The sequence below is a fragment of the Felis catus genome, chromosome B4, assembly GCF_018350175.1.
Source record: "Felis catus isolate Fca126 chromosome B4, F.catus_Fca126_mat1.0, whole genome shotgun sequence".
Classification (NCBI taxonomy): domain Eukaryota; kingdom Metazoa; phylum Chordata; class Mammalia; order Carnivora; family Felidae; genus Felis; species Felis catus.
Window position 1 is genome coordinate 91,908,793 of NC_058374.1, and position 18,654 is coordinate 91,927,446.

The 18,654-nt window shown below is 41.6% G+C and overlaps 1 protein-coding gene and 1 pseudogene across 11 annotated transcripts in view; both read right to left on the minus strand.

Annotated features, from left to right (window-relative positions):
• GRIP1 (glutamate receptor interacting protein 1) overlaps positions 1-18,654 on the minus strand; it is a 695,200-nt gene that overhangs the window by 463,363 nt on the left and 213,183 nt on the right. The window lies entirely within an intron of this gene.
• Positions 1,564-2,748, minus strand: LOC109501916 (annotated as a pseudogene).

The following is an 18,654-nucleotide window of genomic DNA, read 5'->3' on the forward strand; positions in this document are numbered from 1 at the left end:
AGTGACCGGCAGGCATTCTAGCAGCAGAACTCTGCCCGAATCACTGACGCTGACGGCAGACAAGATGCTGAAAAGACGGAAGTATCTGCAGTTTGATTACCTTAATTCTGTAAGAATATAATTTGAGAATTCATGAATATGATCGGTTCCTGTCATTAGAGGGTTTAAGTTTATTTATTTTGAGAGAGAGAGAGAGAGAGTGTGAGTGTGCGTCAGTAGGGCAGGGGCAGAGAGGTAGAGAAGAATCCAGAAGCAGGCTCCTCACTGCCAGCATGGAGCCTGACGTGGGGTTCAAACTCATGGACCGTGAGATCATGACCTGAGTGGAAACCAAGAGTCGGACACCTAACCGACCGAGCAACCCAGGTGATCCTAGAGTGGTTTTGTTGTTGTTGTTGTTGTTGTTGTTGTTGTTGTTGTTGTTGTTTTTAATACACTTACAAATGTATCTCTTTTTTTCTAAATAGACACTAAAAATAAGTTATTTGGGGGGTTCACAAAATCACTAAAATATGTCTTGCTCTGCTAGGAATAATAATAATGGGTCTTTGGGGGTTGACAGGCATGGGGGACAAATAAGGTGAGACAGAATCCAGGAAACAGAGATTTCTTGAGCACTTGCTGTAGGTCAGATGCTGTACCTTGGGAATATAAATATAAATAAGATACAAGTTGCACCCTTCATGTGCCATCTTGTGAGGGAACAGATAAGCAGATCGTATTGAAATGAAAAAGTGTCACAAGATAAACAGCACAGAAGAGAGACACTCATTCTGGACAGGTGGGGCAAGGGGTGGCCAGGAAAGACCTCCTAGGGAGGAAAGGAAGTGCATGACACAACAAGCAAAACCATAATGGTCAGAGGAAAGCAGAGAAGTTTAGGGTGACTGGTCATAACATGTGGAGATGAGAATGATGGGAAATGGGTTTGGAAACAAGCCAGTTTATGGGGGGGGGGAGCCTTGAATGACTCAGCAGGGAGCCTCGATCTGATCCTGGGAGCACTGGGAACCACTGATAAATTTGAAACAGACAAATTCAGATTAACATTTTATACTGGTTATTCTCGGAGTGACGTGAAGGAGGGCTTTGGGGGAACCAGCATTTAGGAAGCAGCTATGCCCCACCAGGTTCTTTACTTTTAGTATCACTGAATCCTCACAAGAATCCTAGACATCATTATCTCCATGTCACGGCAGAGGACGGGAGACCAAGAGAAGTTAAATGCTTTGGCAAGATCACGCAGGTGGTAAGTGGTAAGACTGGAATTAAAATGCTGCCCGATACGCAATCCCCAGTTTTCCCAACGACATCAACATGTTGCACAAAATACAAAAGGAAACAGAACAATCTAGGTGCAGCCTAAGCATAAATACAGGGTACTGTTACAAGTTAAAACAGAAGTTATAGTGTTGATGCCAGAGGGGAATCTGTGAAATGAGCCCCGGGACAGGAATGTTACTATCCATACTACCCAATAAGGCAGATAACGGAGAGACTCCCAAATGCTTTCACTATGGACTTCGTTTCCCATGATCCTCCCTCCCTCCCTCCCTCCCTTCCTTCCTTCCTTTCAAATCTACACCTTTATTTATTTACTTTTCAGTTAGTTTAAACCCCTGAGGGATACAGCATCACACGGATTATGCGGCCAATGGCTTTAGCAGGAAGGTTGCTTTGGAATTTGTTTGGCATGAACCATGCCACTGTTTCCATGAGCACAAGTTACTTTTTCCCAGAGTACTCTGGTTTTGTTCGGTTTGCCACCAGGAGTCACTGTGTTGTTCTTTGCTTTGTACACATGAGCACATCTTTTGCCTAGATAGAATTCAGTTTTATCTCGAGCATAAACTCCTTCAATTTTAAAAAGAGCTGTGTTAAAACAAAACAAAACAAAACAAAACAAAACAAAACAAAACAAAACAAAACAAAACAAAACAAAACAAAACAAAACAAAAAAAAGAGCTGTGTGCTCCCTCTGGTTCCAGAGACCCTGCTTATAGCCAGCAAAAATGGCTCCGGACCACACCCTCCCAGACATCTTTGTCATTTTAGGAGTCCTGTTCCTAGTAGGCCCCACTTATTTGGACCCAAAGTTCAGCAGCAGCAGCTCCCCTCCCCCATGGCACTTTATTCTGAGAAATTACTTATTCTTAAAACACAGTGTCAACCTTTGTCAACATCATCCCTATTTGAAGTGATGTCTTCTGTCTATTCTTCCTCTCCCATCTGCTTTTTTTTGGGGGGGGAGGGGGTGTTGAGGGCAGAAGGGGGATCTGGGGAGAAACTACATTGGCAACAAATATCCCAAACTATGTTACTACATCATTAAGGCTGAGTCGGAGACATTAGGTTTTACCAGCTCCTACTGCACACGTAAGATGCGTTATTAACTGGTCAGGTGTCACAAGTCACTTTCAAGTCATCTCTAGCTTCTGGAAATGAAACTGCTCTCTAAGCAAACTGATTTAAAAACACATCCTTAAGAGTGTTAGTTACATCTGGAATCAGGCAGGGGGCAAACACACATCTCTGCATTGTTTGTTTGTTCTCTGCCTGTGTTGACACTTCGGGGATTCAATATCCCCACTTTATAGGTGAGAAAACTAAGGGTCATGAAGAGAAATGAGAACTGCACTCCCACGGCGTTTGTGAATGTCGGACTTGGGGTCTTTATTTTTTTTTTAATTTTTTTAACGTTTATTTATTTTTGAGACACAGAGAGACAGAGCGTGAACAGGGGAGGGGCAGAGAGAGAGGGAGACACAGAATCTGAAACGGGCTCCAGGCTCTGAGCTGTCAGCACAGAGCCTGACGCGGGGCTCGAACTCACAGACCGTGAGATCATGACCTGAGCCGAAGTCGGACGCTTAACCAACTGAGCCACCCAGGTGCCCCGGACTTGGGGTCTTTGAATCCAAGTCTGTTGACTCATATCATTTACTACTTTAACTTCATGCTTCGGAAAGAAAAATTAATAATATATTTTCACAGGTCAATGCACTTAGAGAAACCAGCAGGAAATTAGAGGAAGAAGCAATCACTGTCACATACTTCTAAAAGAATATTCTAGATTATATTCCAAAACCAGAAGAAAGGAAGCCTGTTGTTCTCATTTTCCCAATACTAACTATAAATACATAAATAACACAGTGTGGGGAAGACATGGGCAGAACTATCTAGAATCTGCTACAGAGTGGGTCCTGGGGAACAGTAGCTCCATAAAACCCTCCTCTGTTGTTCCAATAGTCTGAGAAACACTAAATATTTTATTCTCTTCATGCAGATTCTTGATGTACTCTGGCACAAAAGGGTAGGTTTTGCAATGTAAAGGAGGCTGTTTAACTTTATTTAACTCAGAGTGTCTCAAAATAATGAAAGTGAAACAACACCATGTTTGAATCTCAGTGATTGGAGGTATCAGCAAGTTTTAAAACATTGCTAGATTCAACGCCATCAGAATGATTAAGCCACAAGCCACAAACAAAGGTTTCATATGATTTCCATTTAATATCATTCTCCACCTAAAAATAACAATGCCTGCTTACTATGCGCTAGGTGTTCTGCTGGGCCAGTGGTCACAAGGCAGCTGAAACCAGCATGTCAATCACAACGAACCTGTCTGGTAAGTAGCAGCTTCAAGTGTGGCATTCAGAAGTACTAGGGAGCTAGGCCTAGTCTCCGAGAGAGAGAAAGTGCCATGATTGATTTGTAGGATCTGTCACAGACGCGGGAACTGAAGACTGAAGGCACGTGTACCTCACATTTTTCATACATGAACTAGGCACTGAAGATACATAAATGAGTGAAATGTGGTTCCTGATTTCAAGGGGCTCATCTGGGGGCGGGAGGAGGGCGAGGCTCATATAATTTCAACATCGTGAGACAAGGGCAAAAATAGGAGGCCCTAACAGAAAGAGGAGACAAACAGTGATCAGAGGAGCTAGCTTCAAAGATCAGAGGGTACTCGACCGGAGTCTTGAAGGACACGCCCGAGTTCATCACGTGTGCAGAGAGGTGGCATTACAGGTTAATAGCACAGCATGCTCAGGGGGCTGTCACTAACAAAGCTTGGCTGGAGCAGGGAAGTATGGAAAAGACACTTATCACCTTTTCTTTGATTTTATTTTCCAAGGCAACCCTCCCAACAATCTTCATTATGTTTTTTGTTTGTTTAAGTACCATTTCAGTACCATTTAGTTATTTACATTGGAAAAGGAATGCATGTTCCGTTTAACTGAATAATATGGCTAGTAGAGGATTACTATATACACGAGAGATCATTTTGATTCTAATTTTCACAATGGCCCGTGTGCTACTCTTGACTAAAACAAAGGCCAACACATTTTATAATATAGATGACATTCGTATTGCTTCTTTGTGATAATTTGCTAGCACCCCATGACACATTACGTTAACTCTGAGCTTTGTATGTTTAAGAAGTTAAGGTAAATATGAATTGACTTTATGACATACTCCAGAACTAGTCTTAAAAATATAAGCATAGGGGCGCCTGGGTGGCTCAGTCGGTTAGGCGGCCGACTTCGGCTCAGGTCACGATCTCGCGGTCCGTGAGTTCGAGCCCCACGTCAGGCTCTGTGCTGACAGCTCAGAGCCTGGAGCCTGTTTCAGATTCTGTGTCTCCCTCTCTCTGACCCTCCCCCGTTCATGCCCTGTCTCTCTTTGTCTCAAAAATAAACATTAAAAAAAAATTTAAAAAAATATATATAAGCATAAAAAAGGGGTCCGTGGGTGGATCAGTCGGTTAAGCGTCCGACTTTGGCTCAGGTCATGAACTCAGGGTTCGTGAGTTCGAGACCCCACATCGGGCTCTGTGCTGGCTGCTTGGAGCCTGGAGCCCGCTTCAGATTCTGTGACTCTCTCTCTCTCTGCCCCTCCCCCACTCACGTTCTGTCTCTCAAAAATGAATAAATGTTAAAAAATATACATGTATGCATAAAATACTCTTAAAAATCCCTCAAGTTCATTTGTTTTCTTTGGTATCTTTTTCCTCTTTTGCATATCGTAACTACTATAGCTTATTAGGTAACAATGTCTACTGTTTTTCCAGACAACACTTCATTGTCTTATGGAGACAGGTGAGGGCAAAATGACATGGTTAAGAGGCCGCTTTAGAAAAGTGGAGACAGTAACCAGACAAAATTCTTAGCAGGCTTCTCTCAGAGATGCCGTCACCTCACCTTTCTCCTTTTTACATTTAAAATAAAATACTCTACTCCAAGAAGACACGGAGTCGAAGCAAGATTGAGAATGAAACATGAGCTAGTGGCGTGGATGAGCATTTGAGGGCGGTTCCAATGAAATGGAGGAAAAGCTCACCCTTGGACAAAAAGATAGCATTAAGCCAGTGTCTTTTTTGTTGTTGGTTATATAGAAATTTTGGCATATCAAAGTTATTCTTTTAAAGAATGAGGCAATGGTGCTCCTTGACAAATCATCACTATAGCCATCATGGCTGACCATTTTGACCTAGTCGCTACTCCCAATCCCTGTGAATTTGTACACGCGCTTTTTCCCCCTAACAACTTCTACAACATCCCACGCCACTTTGTTTTTGGGAATATGAGCCATATTTGGAATATGCATTCACCACTGTTAGCCAAAGATAGAAGCAAAACCATTTTTGACTCTAGGGTACTAAATGCTACAAATTGCCTGGAAATAACAAGACGGGGCTTGAAAGATCAGGCTAAATATTCCCAGCACTTTCTGAAAAATACCAATATTAGCCATCAAAGGCCTGTAGGGCAGTTAGTTCCTTTAGCATCATTTCTTGACTTGTAGGTTCTTCACAAGAGGCAGGTGTTATTTTTGCCAACTATGTATGTATGTTTCTAAACCGTGATTCAAATTTAATATTCAGTTTTGCTTACAGGTGGATATAATATGTGAAATAATAAATGATAATACAAAAGGATAAAAGGCCCTGAAGGAAATAATTTTCTCAGACTCAACCACAATCCTCCCACCTACAGTGACAAAAAATAGATATAATTTCCTTATCTTATTGAGATGTCTAATTCCATTCTCTGTGGGAGACTCATCAATGAACTTAGATAAAACAGCCAGGCTCATATAAGTGTAGGTAATTAAAACCATATTAATCCCTGAGAATGGTTTTGAAGAGATGAGTGTCAGTCTGGGGCAATTCCTAAAAACCGTGCTCTGTGGCCTCTGCAGGGCTCAGTGTTACCACCATCCGGACGACTGCTGACTTACAAGCAGTACCTGACTGGTTGTGGGAGAGAATACCCAGATTCTTACCTCTCCTGAGCTCAGCAAATATAATCCCATTCTGTTACAAATTCTCCATCTAAAAGTCCCCTAGGGCCGCCCATCTGCAGTCAGCCCCTTCCTCCTCCTGATGGCAGGGCTGCACTGGATCTCCAGACATCCCGGTAGAGGAACCGAGATGACCCACGTGCAAGGTATTAGGTGACCACCACACTCATTGGGGAAATCACTCTTAAGTGCTTAACTTATAAACTTTCCAAAATTACCTTTTAATGCAAGGTCCTCAGATCCTTGGTCTGGAAAGCAACACCTTCCTTTGTTATCTATAACAGGGATTACACAGATAGCTCATTTACTGAAAAAGCCTGGGCTTCTAAGATATAGTTTATTGAAAAAGCTTGGGCTTTGGAGCCTGGAAGAGCTGGGTTCAAGTGTTAGCTCATCGTTGACTGGCTGTTGAATGACTTTTCATAGTTACCTCTTCCAGGACAGCAATTTCCATCTCTCAGAGTTGTTATAAAGATTAAATGTGAGGGGCACCTGGGTGGTTCAGCTGGTGAAGCACCCGACTCTTGATTTCAGCTCCGGTCATGATCTCACGATGCATGACTTCGAGCTCTGCATTGACAGTGTGGAGCCTGCTTGGGATTCTCTCTCTGCCCCTCTCCCACTTGTGCACGCTCTCTTTCCCCCCTCCCTCCCTCTTTCTCTCTCTCTAAAGTGAATGAATAAACTTAACCAAAACAAAAGATTAAATGTGAACCTCAGCCCAACGCCTATCAAACACACACTTGCAACTAGGACATACCTGTTAGCACCTACATTGCTGTATTGGCTTCGTTGTTTACGATTATTTGTTTAACATGCCGCTTATCCCCTGATGGCCAGTATCCTGACTTGGCCATCTCTGCAACCCAAGCCCAGGATGAATTGCTTGACACATTGTAGGCTCTCAACATCTGCTGTACATTCAAAGAAGAAGCACTTATTTTTTTTTATATGAAATTTATTGTCAAATTGGTTTCCATACAACACCCAGTGCTCATCCCCAAAAATGCCCTCTTCAATACCCATCACCCACCCTCCCCTCCCTTCCACCCCCCATCAACCCTGAGCTAAGAGGAAGCACTTAATAGTCAATGTTTCTCAAACTTTGATGTGCATATGATTCATCTGGGAATCTTGTTAAAAAACAATTCGGATTCATTACATCTAGGGTAAGCCCTAAGACACTGCATTTCTGACAAGCACCCAAGTAGACCCATGCTTCTAGGACACACTGAGAGTAATGGGTGCTAGTTTCCTTTTGTTTCCTTCCTTTTTGGCCACAATACTCCATGAAGTGAGCTGTTTGTGAGCAACTCTTTGAGGGCTGTTACCCTTAGCCCAACCACATCCCTTCCTCAAATCAAACACAGGGCAGGGGCACCCAGGATGATATTAGTATGGGGATTATTTGCTGATGTATCTCTACCCTATTGGCACAAGCTTTTAAGTGAACTCTAATGTTAATAATCAGAAAGATTAAAAGCTCCTTAAGGAACAATGAACAGTTTTATTTTATTTGTATCACGAAATACTACATAATAATGTGCCAGTACAAGACACAAATTTACAAATCGCAGACACTTGTGTTTCAAAAACGTGTCATACTGTCTACTGTAATGTTAACAGAATGCGTGTTTATAAATATAGATATGGTAGAAATGCACACAGCCACATTTACAAAAAAAAAAAAAAGCTGTCATCTAGTTACTTCACAGTGCCATCTGCTGGACAGCTGCTAAACAGCAGAAAAATGCAGGAAACCCGTTGGGAATAATAGCATGAAATTTTTTTGCAGTTTTTCAAAAAGATTTATGCAAACTTAGGCAACTTCCTATAGTTCGGCACTGGTTTATTTGAAGAGAATATTGTATAGTGTCTATGCCCTTTCTGCTTAGAAAAGTAGAACAGTTTTATAAAGATAAGCATATTGATGCAGGACTAAAAGCTCAACACAGATATTCCATACCAGCCACGGAGGAAAAAAAAAAAAGAAAAGAAACTGTTTCTTTCTCCCAAGAAAAAACCTGGTATCTTGGACACTAATGGAGTTCACATGACTCTTAATCCATAAAATATTAGTGCACAATACTTTGCAGCATCTCTTGCAAACAAACAAAAAATAGATATAGCTAAGTAGAAAATACAAATTCCTAATCTCATTCACTTCTGAACACGGGTTCCTCTTGAACCCTAAAATTAGTCATAATTCTTTAGTGCAAATGGCAAGAGCAGAATAAGTGAGAAAAATGTACGGCTTATGTAAGACCTTCCTAGCACTCTTCCTTCAAGGAAAATGCAACTTGCTCTATCACAGAGGTGGTATAATTCTGACAATAATTTAACAACTTCCTACCTGAATATGCACTCAGTCCAGTTGCAAGAGCTGATCACTTACGTCTTGGGCAGTCATAGATTTTAAAGAATTAAGCAGATGTGCACGTTTAACTAGACATTTTAATGAAGAATGATTAGTGCTATGAAATATCTACTTTGGGATGTTAAAAAATATATATGTAACCAGGCCCTTTTAAGCAATTTTCTATGGCGGATCTCAAAGGATAGTGCTATCGTGCCGGCTTTCACTCAATGACCCTTAGAATGGCTCTACGGAGGTTTTCTAAGGTTCAGGAGTGAAAAGTATGAATAAAATATGGATCAATAAAATACCTTACACGTACTTTAGAGAACATTAAGTGAATTGCCTGAGGTCACTAAGTCCTAATGGTGAGGGAAAAAACAACCTGGGACTCCCGGAACCCGCTTAAAAATCCTAAAGCACAGCCTTCCGTGGCATACTTCTTGGGGGACAATCCCATAATTAATTTAAATGGCTTTCTGGGGCATATTAATTATGTATGCTATCTGTACGCCAGGCCACTCTGAAAGCAGAAAATGTCTTCCCTGCTAGTCATAAATGGATTGCTTTCCTCTTAGTGATACCGAGGTGCACTGCAAGGCTCTTGGAAGGAAAAAGCTGCCATGCCAATAGGGCCAGGAACACAGGTGGGGCACAGATTTCTCATCCGCCTGTCTTATCTCATCTTGGAGGATCCCCTCAGTGGCCCAAGAGAGCTGACCTTTCCTTCCAACTGTGAAGCCTCACTGAACCCTACCCACAGGCCCTCATCACCCTCCATGGGGCGGGGGGGGGGGGGGGGGGGGGGGGGGGGGAGTCCCAGCTGTAAATCTGCATGGGCTAGAAGCAGTGCCTGAGGGGCCCAGCCCTGCTGGAAAGGGCCCTGCGCGCCATCTCCACAAATGATAAGGGTAGCATTTCTCCCCTCTTCTGGGTCCACAAGAACTTCAAATATGCTGCAGTTTCGGGGGGAGCTAAACCGGAGTTTTGTGAGGAAACACTTACACGGTCAGATGATGGAAATTAAAATAGGAGGTACTAAGATTGAAATACCAAAACAAAGCAAACACCTCTAGAGTTGGTTAGGAAGAGGATCCTTGATGGCGAGACGGCACCTGGTCGGCTCAGGAAAAGAAGAATGTTCTTTGATTACACGTGCTGCAGTCTAGAACCAAAATGTGACTCTAACCACTTGAACTGAAACCAGAGCCGACTGAAATTCTATTTCTCTTCTCCCCTTTTCTAGCCAAATTAAATTACTGACTGTTCCCTAAAGTACACCTGCAATTGTGAGCCCGACTGCAATTGTTCCTGGCATCCGTCCAAATGGCAAATATTTACCAAGGCCAACTATGTGTCACCTAGGTGGTAAGCATATGGTGATGCATACTCTAGTCATCCCTCCTCATGTGCAAGGACATCATTCCAAGACCCCCCAGTGGATGCCCAAAATCGCAGATAGTACCAAACTCTGTATATATCAGGGCTTTTTTTCCCCCAGACATACAAACCGAGGCAGCCTAATTCATACATGAGACACAGTAAGAGATTAAAATAACTAATATCAAAATAAAACAATTATAACAATACTGCGATAAAGATTATGGGAATGTGGGTTCTCTCAAAATATCTTACTGCAGCGTATGCTCCCCTTCCTCTAAGGATGCGAGGCGAACGATGTAGCGTTAGGCTACTGCTGACCTTCCCACAACATGTCAGAAGAAGGATCATCTGCTTCCCGACTGTGGTTGACTCGGTAACTGAAACCACAGGAAAGTGAAACCGCAGATGGGGGGGGAAGTGCTGTCCAAGGATAAATGAGTCCCTGTTCTTGTGCTGTTGACTTCTAGTAGGGCGAGACAGACAGTAAGTAAACAAACCAATAACTGTATAGGAGGGATTAAGCACTTACAGGAAGAGAGATAAGCCAGGTTAGGAGCCAGAGTGACAAGGCAGGTTTGTTTAAGTCATCAGGGAAAGCATTTCTGATAAGGTGACATCTGAACAGAGGTCCGGAGGAAGCGAGGACAGACAGGTATATTGATATGGAGGAAGTGCATTCCGGCAGAGGGAAAAGCAAGGGTGAGAGGCTTTTGCTTGGCATGTTCAGGGAACAATGAGGAACCCCACTGACACACCAGCGGGAAGACCATATCACACGGCGCTCCTCAAACACTCTGTGATAGAGAACCACTTCTCTGTTCTTCACAATCCACTGCAGATCAATTATTAAAAAAATAAATAAAAATAAATGTCACAGTAACATCTACTGCTCTGAAAGCTTCTAGATTGATCTCCTCAGAGACCCCTGGCCCTTCTCAGACCAGCGGCAACCCAGGGGCCACACTGAACAGCACTGAGATGGGGTCAGGGAGGCCAGGGCCAGCCTTGTGAATTTCATTCTGAGGGCACTGCACCACCAGAAGAAGAGAGACCTTTGATCCTTTGGACTGAAATGCTCTTCCCTCACCACCTTGGGCAAGATCTTGCTCAGTTACATGAACTATATTCACTATTTACAGAGAATCTTTCAGCCAGCAGCCCTCCAAGCACTCCACATTCTTGCATCCTGACCTGATCTCAGGGCTCCTCCTCCACTCCCACTGAAAGCAACCGCTGTCAGTGAAAATCTTTCTCTTTTTGTGGTATAGTCTTCATGGCATCCATCTACACTATATTATGGTTTTTTGAGTACATGTCACATCTCTCCAGTCTGTAAACTCCTAGATATCGGAGACTATTTCATAAATCTTATACTTATTATGCTAACCTGACACTCAATACATGCTCTTGAATTGAGTTCTAAACTAGATCTATAAAGATCGGTCATCAATAATATGATATGAGTATATAAAACAGTTATTTAAAGGCCTGTTTATAGCATTTGGGGAAAGTGCTGACATTTTTCAAGCTCCCTGTTACTCTACAGATCAAATCCAGAAAATTATTACTGGATAAAACTTTTGTAGTTGTAATCTTTTGTCTATAGCATATTTCTTGAAAAACATGGCCCATTGGCTGGAACTTGTTACAATTTTAGTGCTATATAGATCTCTTTTCTAATGAAATATGTTCTAATGCAAGTTTGACCTGTAAAACTGAAGAATTCCAAGCCTCCCTGAAAAAATCAGTAACCAAGAAACAGCACTGTTTGTATATGTCCCAGACCTACAGTTAATTTTCAAATCGGAAGTAATGATCTGCTATGTTAAATGAGTAAGAGAATAATTAAACATCTGGATTAGGGAACTGTAAGATAAAAACCCAGCAGCAAGTTGAAAATTTAGCTTTCAATGTTTTAGCCCAGAGAAGCATGGAAAGAAGATTATTGCTCTAAAATCCAACATGAAAAAGTTCATGGTGATTCTAACTTTAGTTTTACTAGCAGAAACACATTTTTGGCTGCACAATCTTCAGTGTTTGTGTCTTTGGACTGAATCATGATTTGGGATGAGATTCTCAGCTAAAAACAAAACAAAGCAGAACACTGTTTTCTAATCACAGAATGACATTATTCTTCTCAAAATGAGAACGTTCTCCTCTACAAAAGAGGAAAATCTCTTAAGAGTAGGTAGGCAGTAAGAAGGACTACCTAAATAGAGCAGGAGGGCTTTGCTATAGCTTTATTGCATGGACAGAAATAAGCTCATTTCTAGCTGCCAAGGCACCTTCTTAATTTGACACATATGGTTTAAAAGGTCTTAGTCCTTTCAGGCTGCTATAATAAAACACCATGAATTGGGTGGCCTATAAACAATAAAAATTTATTTCTCACAGTTTTGGAGACTACAAAGCCTAAGATTAAGGCACAGGCAGACTTGGTGTCTACAAAGATCCCACTTCCTGGTTGATAAATGGCATCTTTTTTCTGTGTCCTCACATGGCAGAAGGGATGAGGGATCTCTCTGGGGCCTCATTTATTAGGGTGCTGATCACACATATGAAGGCTCCACCTAATGAGTTAATTACATACCAAAGTCCCCACCTCTTAATACCATTACCTTGGGGGTTAGGATTTCAACATGCGAATTTTGGGAATTCACAAGCATTCAATCCACAGCAGTCAGTAATACAATCTATTCATTACCCATCATTCATCCATCCTGTGCATTCTGATGCACATCTCTCTGTTGATCTATCATCCATCCATCTGCCCACCCATCCACTCACCCACATAGATCTCTCTCTATATATCTATGTATCAATCAATTTCTCTCTCCCTTTTGTAAACTTGAGTGAAATAAAAATATTTTTTCCTCAAAATTGCAAGATTTAAAACTAAGCACTAGGCATATCTTTATGGTTATCTTCTTTTATTCCTGGTTAATCATCCTCCTTCAGCAATTTTCCTTTTTCTACCTTTGTCCCCAACCCACTTTTCTCCATTTCCTAATTTAATCCTTTTCTTCTCTATGTAACTCTGCATCTCTTTCTGTCAATCTGCAGAAGAAAATTTACATGACTCATAACTTTTGCTCAGGGGTCTATGTAAAGCAAGAAAAGAACAAAGAACCAAGGCCTTCCTTTGCCTGGTATTCTCTCTGGACCCCCTCCTGGGCTTATGACTTTACTTGCTACTCCCAACAGACTTCTCACTCAGTGGCTTTTGTGCTGATATTTTGCCCAGAGAAAACACATGAAATAACCTACAACTCTATGAAAAGCCTAAAAGAAATAAGAGAAAGACCCACTCTTAAATGATTTTAAAAATAAAAAGCAGTGACTTCATATTATGCACTGAAAAACCCATGAGCAAAATCTGATTTTCCTAAGCAAACACTGGTGAATTGATTTGATCCCATGGAAGCTTGAAGTCCTCAATATGCATCACTGTTTTCACTACACATTATAAAATATAAAGCTTAAGCACTTAGAGATTATCTTTGATGGGGTGCCTGGGTGGCTTAGTCGGTTAAGTGTCTGACTTTCGCTCAGGTCATGATCTGGCAGTACGTGAGTTCAAGCCCTGCATCAAACTCCATGCTGACAGCTCAGAGCATGGAGCCTGCTTCAGATCTGTGTCTCCCTCTTTCTCTCTCCCCCTCCCCTGCTCATGCTCTATCTCTGTCTCTCAAAAATAAGTAAATGTTAAAAAAAAATTAAAGATTATCTTTGGACAGGGCTGGAACCCACAAAGGGTAGGCAAGGAGCAAAGAGCTTTCAAACGTACGTATGTTTGTTTTTTAAACTGGTTGGTGGATACACAATGTTATTTTATTTTTTATACATCCATTATAATTATCTTGTCTACCTTCAATATATAACAAAAACAAAATTATTAAAGCCCATCCTTTGAAAAGAATTATGATTTATAATGTTATCTGTTTAGAAAATGGCAGAAACAACACTTATTTTCTGTAGGTGTACACTTTTAAATAAAAATAAATCCACCAGAAAACCACATGTGGTACTAAAGATACTTCATATGATAAAGATGCCTCACAACTTTTTGTAAAGTTGTGAAATAATGAATATAAAACCACTTAATACATTGCTTCATACACAGCATGTGTTCAGTGAAGGTCCTTGAAGTCAAATACAGACTGCTAAACAGCAAACAGAAACCTTCTATAGAAAGACATGCGGAAGTTGGTATTAACCAACACTAAATTTTCAACTCCATATGAAAAGAAAAACACGATTCTTTATTTTTTTGTTTTTTTTAAAGTAAGCTATATGCCCAACGTGGGGCTTGAACTCACTACCCTGAGATCAAGAGTCACATGCTCTACTGACTATGATTCTTTATTTTAATACAATAAAGGAATAGAAAAAATAATAGGAATAGAAAAAAGGAAGCAATGATTAGTAAAAGATGGAATAACAATAAATATCACATAATCAATCTCAGCATATGTGCAACAAAAGGCAAACCGCTTAAAAACCCAACCTGTGGTTCACTTAAACAAAGGAAACTATGGTTGTCTTAGTCCATTTCAGCTGCTATAACAAGACGCCACAGACAGGGTGGCTTGTAAACAACACAAAATTATTTCTGACAGCTTTAGAGCCTAAAAGTCCAGAAATGCTCTGGGTCTGGTGAGAGCCCTCCTCCAGGTTGCAAACTGCAGACTTCTCCATGTGTGATCACACAGTGGAAGGGGGCAAGGGAGCTCTTTAAGACAACTTTCATAAGGGCACTAATCCCATCCATAAAGGCTCCACCCTTCATGACTTAAGCACCTCCTAAAGACCCTGCCCCCCAATACCACCACCTTCGAAGTTAGGATTCCAGCATGGGAACTTTGGGGGACACCAATATTCAGACAATAGCAGTGGTACGATATGGAATTACTTAGAATTTCACATTAAATACACCTCGTTAGAAGATGGGGGGAGGGATGTTGGTTATGTTGTTGATGAGAATGATCAGGAAGTGATGTGGGGGGAACATCTGTGCTGGTAAACAGTGAAAACAACAGAAGCCACCACTGACATAGAGGACAAGGAAGGAGAGTTCCCTTTAGAAATATTATGGAAGTGAGGAAGATGAACGGTGGGGAGAGAGCTCACTGTGGCATCTTTGGGAAGCATTTTATGTGTCCCCTCAATAATCTTCTCCAACCGATGAAATGTAAATGTTATTAATCCTGTCCGTACAGATGAGGAGATTCTAGTTTTGTGAAGTAGAAAAGTTACATCAAAAGACACAAAGTTATAGCAAGGACGTAAATCCAGATATATTTGACCCAAAGCTTATAATGTTTCTACTATGCCATCCCAAGAATAGAAAAGTCTACAAAACATCATTGGGGTGAAGGAAGAGAGGGCCATCATCTATCTTAAAAAATGGTAGAACTAAAGAGTACAGAAGTTAAACAAAATTTTTGAGTCCTTATTGCAGTAGTTATTAGGAAGATCTGAAAGCTAAAATCATCTTTTGAAGCAGAGAGGTCAAACTAATGTTAAGAATACACGATGTTCTGAGTCTAATTGACACACCAGACATAAATAAATCACCAGGAGTGGTTGTAATACACTTTAGAGGTTTCAAGGAACTTCAGGATGAAACAGTGCAACACTGGGCCAAAATGTACAACTTGTCACTTATAAAATTATCCTTATGCGAGGAGTCTGGAAGCCTGCCAGCATAATTCTACTACAGAATATGGGTTCCGGAGGTCTAGATCAGGAACTTGAACTTTCATGCATGACTGGCAGGTGGACTCTCTAAGTCTGATGCTTCAGACACCCCACAGAAAGCACATCCCGCACATACCTCTTTCTACAGTTATTTATGTACATATCTTACCCCCCTAACAAGGCTTCTAGCTTTTAGCAAGGGCTATTTCTGATTCATTTTCTATGCCCTGATAGCCTGGCATACTAACCTGTACTTAATAGACACTCAATATTTGGTTGAATCTGCCCCTGCCCACATCAGGAAGCTGGGTGGACAAGTAACTGTGGTTTCTGTTGGGGAAAATACTATGCCACTGATTTACTAGAATTCTTTAAGAAACTGACATCAATTTGTAGCTAAGAACTCGTGGATATACTTTTCCAACTGAATTTTATGGTAATTGGGAGACTGCTGTGTCAAGGGAAGAAAACCGGTTCAAAACTATAAACAAGAAGGATAAGTATATAATTTCCCTAAATGAAAAGGCCCTAGCCACGAAGAGTCTGTTGCAGCTGACCTTAATTAACATGTTAAAAAATATAAATCATCTGGCTGATGAAGCTATAAAATGTTCCAGATTGCAGATAAGAAGTCAAGTTAATGAACATAAATGGCAAAGAAATCGGCAAAGAGTTGAGTGGAATGAAAAGTGACAGATGTGCTCCATTGAAGACAAGTACAAACTAATGATTAAAATACAAAAGTATCATATAAGATGACAGACTCTGAGCCATTAGTAACAATTTAGGAAAGTAATAAAGCCCCTAAACTCAGGCATTTTCTAAACACACAGACCCCAAATTTCCAAGTATTATCAGGCAGGATTTGGAAAACCAAAAGGTATTGTTTTCCTTTTGCACCAAAGCCGAATTCTGTAGCTGTGCCTAAGGACAGACATACAGAGTAGAAAAGGATCCAGAGAGATACACCTAGAGCAGGGTTCTCAATGGCAACACTGTAGGTGGATAATTCATCGTTGTGGGGTGCTGTCCAGGGCACTGCAGACTGTTCAGCATCATCCCTGCCCTCTACCCACTAGATGCCGGCAGCACACTCCCAGTTATGACAACCAAAAATATATCCAGACATTACCAAATGTCTCCTGGGGGCCAACCTGTCTGGTTTAAGAACCACTACTCTAAAGTGATCAAGAAACTCCCTGGCGACAGATAAAATCTGATAAGCATATGACAGAAATAAACATTCTGCGAGAGAGTTGGTGCAAATAGGTATATGCTTACCAAATTTCAGGACTCTGGATGTGGTTGAGGGAGGCACTTTTTTTTTTTAATGTTTATTTTTTGGAGAGAGCAAGTGAGGGAGGGGCACAGAGAGAGGGAGACAGAGAATCCTAAGCAGGCTCCAGGAGGTCAGAACTCACAAACCGTGAGATCATGACCTGAATTGAAATCAAGAGTCAGATGCTCAACTGACTGAGCCACCCAGGCTCCTCAAAGGGAGGCACTTCTTTTTTTAAAAATTTTTTTTTCAACGTTTATTTATTTTTGGGACAGAGAGAGACAGAGCATGAACGGGGGAGGGGCAGAGAGAGAGGGAGACACAGAATCGGAAACAGGCTCCAGGCTCTGAGCCATCAGCCCAGAGCCCGATGCGGGGCTCAAACTCACGGACCGCGAGATGGTGACCTGGCTGAAGTCGGACGCTTAACCGACTGCGCCACCCAGGCGCCCCAAAGGGAGGCACTTCTAAGGTGCCTTTTAAATCATAGAAGGATTAATAAACAGGATGCAGGCTTGGGAATTTCACCTTAGGAAGTGGACCCGGTTGAAAAAATTAGGTTGAAGGAATGTTTGGCAAAGCCATGTGCCAATAGACCCTACATCTTTTTTTATGTTCATCTTTTACAGGGCAATGTTGTTCCTCCACAAAACATTTCTTGGTGCAATAAAAAGCACATCTGTGTAGTCTAATACAAAGGTTTACAAATACCAGGCTGAAATTAGCTATATTCTGCAGTTCTGATTTTGAAGTATTTTTTTTCCAATTATTTCTGGGTTTCACCAAATGCACCTCGTCTAACTGCAGAAGTTATTTCTTATGTAAGGTCAGCCAAATTTGGGCATGGATAAGCACTTGAGGGGTGCCTGGGTGGCTCAGTCAGTCCAGTGCCTGACTCTTGATTTTGACGCGGGTCATGATCTCACGGGCAAGACGGAGCCCCACGCAGGGCTCTATGCTGACAGCTGACAGCATGGAACCCACGTGGCATTCTCTGTCTCCCTTTCTCTCTGCCCCCACTTGAACGCATGCGCACGCTCTCTTTCTCTCAAAATAAATAAATACACATTTAAAAATTAAAAAAGCGGGGCGCCTGGGTGGCGCAGTCGGTTAAGCGTCCGACTTCAGCCAGGTCACGATCTCGCGGTCTGTGAGTTCGAGCCCCGCGTCAGGCTCTGGGCTGATGGCTCAGAGCCTGGAACCTGTTTCCGATTCTGTGTCTCCCTCTCTCTCTGCCCCTCCCCTGTTCATGCTCTGTCTCTCTCTGTCCCAAAAATAAATAAACGTGGAAAAAAAAAATTAAAAAAAAATAAATAAAAATAAAAAAAGAAGAGCATTTGAGTTCATGCTTCTTGATAGGATTCCTGGCAAGCACTATCAGACTGGAAAGATTGCTACATGACCAACAGTATGTAAACTGGTCATAAATACTAGAATTTAAAGTCATGGGCTTTGTATGCCACCATTTCATAAACAGCCATGCCATTTCCAAAGACTATACACCAATCAGGTCTCCTTGTCACTGTGGTTTTCTGGCCTTGTCTTGCTGTGTGAAACAGTAATCTCCACTTATCTGGGATTTTGTTTTCCATGGTTTCAGTTACCCGTGGTCAACTGCGGTGTGGAATCAGAT